This window comes from Micromys minutus (assembly GCF_963924665.1).
Source record: "Micromys minutus genome assembly, chromosome: 18".
Lineage (NCBI taxonomy): Eukaryota > Metazoa > Chordata > Mammalia > Rodentia > Muridae > Micromys > Micromys minutus.
Genome location: NC_137953.1, coordinates 14,421,649 through 14,427,029, shown reverse-complemented (window position 1 = coordinate 14,427,029; position 5,381 = coordinate 14,421,649).

Below are 5,381 nucleotides of genomic sequence, written 5' to 3'. Positions count from 1 at the left end.
GGGGGGTGGCTTTTACCCAATTAAAGCGATTCAATCCATCACTGTGAAGTTCTTGTGGAATTTCCTCAGGTCCTGGACAGCAGAGGGTGAAGTTTGACAGATACGATTCAAACATCAGAGAAGCTGTAGGCAGGCCCTCTCCCATTTCTAAACATTAGACTTGGATGTGCTCCTGGGATCACCAGCATGTTTTAGACTTTACAAACACAGAGTCCTTGGAGAGCATTCCTTAGCATTCCCCCTGAAGGCAGATGTGAGGATGAGGCAGAACAGATGCAGGAGAAGAGGGTGACTGCCAAACTGCTGTCCCTGAGTGAATTCCTCTCATATAAGTACCATATAAGCAACAGACACTATGAAATAAAAACCTGAAGGAATTAAGAGTCACCCATGATCCTCAATCTATTGTTACTATTTTACACCTATTTCTTATGCATATGTGTGTAAGAAAGATATATACCCTGGGTTTTAAAACACAACAGTTTTTGTAAATGGATTTAGTAAATAAACATTTATAATATCATGTAATGGTTAAATAACATTTCATAGTTTGGTTGTGCCCACTTAAGTATTAAATTGCTTCAAACTTTTACACTACTAAACGTTGCACAAATCTCTGGATTTGTTTTTGTTGTTGTTCAAGAAAGGTCTCATGTACAGGCTAGACTTGAGCTCCTTGTGTAGCTGAAGATGTCCTTGAATATCTGGCCTCTCTGCCACCACCCCTGAATGCTGGGATTCAGATGTATTTAAGTGGTGTTACACACTGCTGCAGGTGACTAACCTCTCAAATATTCCCGGCAGTGGCATCTCAAGTTCCTCGTTACCTGCCCCAATGTTCTGGATTCCCAAATGAAAGACACCTTCCCCCCCCCAACAGACAGAACCTTATATTTAATATGCCTTAATCAGCTCAATGGCGCTAACACCTCCCCTCTGATATAACTGAGTTATTACTTAGTAAGATCCATATTCCATCTTTGCCGCCCTAGACGGAATGGGGGAGGGGCCGGGGGCTGCTCTTCCCCATCTCTTACATGACTGCTGTGTTCTCTGTGCTGCAGCTCTCAAGCCTGGATCTTATTCTCTTCCCATCATGACAGTTATTATTCTTTTCCTCTCTGGTCCCCTTGCCTGTGGACCCTAAAGTCCTGCCTCTGTCTCTTGGCCCAGCCACTAGCCACTGGCAACCGTTTACCAACTGAATCCAACTAGGGGCAGGGAGCCTCCGTGTCTTATCTGCATGATTCTCATGCAGTTTTGGGAACCCAAATAACACAACACAAGCATTCAACCAAACCCACACCACTGCGGGTGGGAAGCATACACGAGTTCTCCCAACCGCGTTACTCTCTCCACTCCCGGCACGGCTTTCTTTAGGGTTTATGCCTGGAAGTAGCCAGGTCAGTCTCCTTTATCCTGGAGAGGAGTAAAATTATCTCATTGGTCAAAATGGATCAATCAACTCTTCCGTTGCCTTTCTTTTCTCTTGGTGACAGATGAGATGACAATTCTCCCTCCATCAATCATAAAATCTTCACTTTCTTGTTGAGATAAAATATGTGTACTGGGGTAGAAGCACGTAAGCTCCAAGTATTTATCACAGAGTAAGAACACCCACATACTCAGGACTGGGTCAAAACAGAAATTTACCAGCAACTACCACCACCACCAAACTGGTCTTATTACTGGGCCCTTTGGTAGGAATTGAACTCAGGGTCTTATATATACTAATAAAATGTTCTACCACCGAACTGTGTTTTCCAGGTTAGCCCCAAACTCCATGATCCAAGTGCTCTCCTATCTCAGTGCCTCCCACCTCTCTAATAACTGCCTTTCCACTTCCTTCTTAAACTAGTATGTACAATGATGCCTTTCGCGACCTGTGAGCTGGAGAAGGCACTCCTCTGCCTGCTGCAGCAGCCCGAGTTCCTTCTTTCAAAGACCTGCACTCAGGTGAAGCTGGCATGCAGTTTCTGAAAACAGTTCTATTAGACCAGGCATGGTGGGTCATGACTCCAGTCTCAGCACTCAGGAAACAGAGGCAGGCAGACCCGAGTTCAAGACCAGCCTGGTCTATAGAGTGAATTTTAGGACAGCCAGAGCTACATAGAGACCCCGTCTGGAAAACAACAAACAAAAACTGTTTTGGTACATTCATTCATTCATTCACTTGTGTGTGTGTGTGTGTGTGTGTGTGTGTGTGTGTGTGTGTGTAGCAGAGGGTTACATTGTATCACTGTAGAGTTGAGTGGACAGCTTACAGGATTTGTGGAGTTTCTGACCTTTCCGGCATACGGGTTGAACGGCAGTTGTCTGGTGTGGCAGCAAGGGCCTTTACTTGATGAACTACTAGTTCTGAAGTTGGCATTCTTGACTTCACTGCCGAAAGAAACCTTCAGACAGGCTAGTATGAAGCAGGGTTAGAGTTAGAAATTTTAAGAGAGCCGTATTTGAGTTAGCAGAAAGAGAAGGGCTTAGAAAAGTGCAATGCACACTCGAGTGTAGGTGAGGCTCCTTCAGATTCACACTTGAGTGTCCCAGAGGCTCTATGCAGGATCTTGAAAGCTCAAAGGATTTTTAAGGAATGCCCTTTTTCCCCCTTTTGCAATAAATGTTCATATATACATGTATGTATGCATATATACATATGTATATCCATATGCATGCACATAAATGATCTTTTTCTTCCCCTGTACATTTTCTGAACTTTCAGCTTGGATGCTGTGGTAGTCTGAATGAAAAATGACACCCATAGGTTTACAAGTGGGACTCTTGGCATGTGTGGTAGTGTTGGAGGAATAGCATCACTGGGGTAGGCTTTGGGGTCTCGGAAGCTCAAGCCAGGGCTAGTCTCTTCCTGCCTGCAGACCCAGATGTAGATAGAACTCTCAGCTGCTTCTCCAGCACCGTGTCTGCCCACATTCCACCATGCTTCTCACCACAATGATAATGGACTAAACTTCTCAACTCTAACCCAGCCCCAATTAAATACTTCCATTTATAAGAGTTGCTGTGTTCATGGTGTCTTTTCACAGCAATAGAAACCCTAAGACAGAAGTTGAACATTAGAGAGGGGTTAAACTTGGAAGACTCTTAAAAGGAAACGACTTTTGTTTCTGTGGTTTTTTTTTTTTTTTTTTTTGCTTTTTGTTAATGCATTCACAAAAAGGATTATACCTAATAGCTAAATTGGGGGGGGGGGAGACAGGAATTAACAGCTTACTTAGTAGTAAGGTCTAGCCTTGAACTCACATGCTTCCCCAGTGCTACTGTAAGAAGTGTTAATCTGCAGGCTCCCTGTGCTGATTTGGACTGGGAGCAGCTAGACCTATAAAGCATCCTCTAAGTGTCTGTGAGGGCTCTCACCTCATCTATTGATGGATTTAAAATCTGAGTAGATTATTGAGGTGATGGAACATCCTGCCTTGTGAGGGGAAGTGGTCAGTGGAAACATATTTTTGAGGTCTGCATCTTACTTTTTTGGATGCCCTCTCCTTCCTGTCCATGATGTAAGATGCTCTATTCTACATCCTGCCTAATATACAGCAAACAGCTGTCCTCACGGGCTCTTGCAGGGATGTTCATGAGTCAAGAAACAGTCAAGTAAACATACACTGAACCCCATGGACTGTTATCCACGGGCTGGGGAGATGCTTCGTAGTTAAGAGCACCAACTGTTCTCCAAGGGGTAGTAGTACCCACACAGTGATTCAAAACCATGACTCCAGTTTCAGGGGATCTGATGCGTGGTGTTCTGGTCTCCTCAGGCACTGTACACATTGTATGGGATTATATACATGTGGAAAAACACCCATATCCATAAAAAGAAATAAAAGCAAATCTTATCCTTTATCCTTTTGGGTATTCTGTTACAAGATTTAAGCTACTTAGAAGCAGAACGGTAAACACAGTAACCACTTATGTGGGGCTGTGAACTGAACTCAGGACCTCCGGAAGAGCATAAATGCTCTTAACCACTGAGCCATCTCTCCAGTCCCCATGGTCTCCCCAACTTAATCACTTTCCAAAGTAAACAGTGACCCCTCCTTGTGAACAGTTATGTCTGAGAATCTGAGTCCCAGGTAACCAAGGGCACCCTGGCTTACGGAAGAATTAAGATGCCTAGTCTTACCTACACCACCTGGATGACTAGTTCCAAATGTGCCTGGGAGGGACCGTTTCCCAGATACTGCTATCATACTGTGGCACCAAAGTCTGAGATGGGTGTTGGGCATAAAGGAGTTATTCAGTGGCCACAGGATGATGAAGCAGCTTTATACATAACTTACCTTTCCCACTCCTGCGACGTACAGTGATCACAGCTAAAGGCCATTCATGTCTTCTCAGTACTGAGATCTTTTAGAACTCAGGTGTTACTTTTTAGAAAGTTATGCCTATGAGTGCTTGGTGCCTGCAGAGGTCAGAAGGCATCAGATCCTCTGGACTAGAGTAATGGTGCATGTTCTTCTGTAATAGCAAGTACTCTTAACCGCCACGCTCTCTCCAGCAGGCCTTGTCACCCTCCCCCCACTGTCATGGCCCTTGTTTAGTCATGTTGGTTGGTGGGAAACATTACCCTTGAGTCGGCAGGGGAGAAACCAGGCAAGTCTAGCCTGAGCTAACCCTGTATTAGAACAGCATTGGGACTTTCCCAATCAACAATGTCTACACGAGTAGAATTGGACCCATCACAAAGGTTGGTGCATTGAAGGAAATGGACAGAATATGGAGGAAGAGATGCTAAGTACTTTATCAACCTCAGTCACCATCGACACCTGTAGATTCAAGTGAAGTGTGTTTCTGACAGACATGTCTTTCAGATGTTATAATGTGGCAAAAGCTGCTAAGGCACTGCCTAGACATTTAACACTACTCCAGTTAGTTATTAAGTCAACCAATGGTTGTTTAGGTCTTTTCCCCTTGGTGATATTGTACTGTTTGTTTAGTTCTTGTCAGTGTGAAGGGAAACCTCAACCAAGGGACTCCTCCAATCAGACAGGCCTGTAGGCAAACTGCTTTAGTCATGTTGTTTGTAACAATAGAAAACAAAGTACAGACACCAAGGGCACCAGGACTGCACTGGAAGACTGCCCAATAGCCAGGATGCCTCCAGGGGCTTTTCCAGCCCCCATGACATGTCTATTTCATGAGACAGGATTTTTCCTTGGTAGCAATCTGTCTCTTTAAGAACTAGACAAAACGAACATAAATACTTTTGTTCTGGACAGACGGCGTTAGCTTCTCACCGAGGATAGACAATTCGGCCCGTTCTTGCCAGCAGTGCTGAGGTGCCCACCCCCATTCTCCAACACTAACAACCTGTTCCCCTCTGGACAGAGCACAGAATGGGCAAAAGGGAGGAACAAGAAAAACATCTC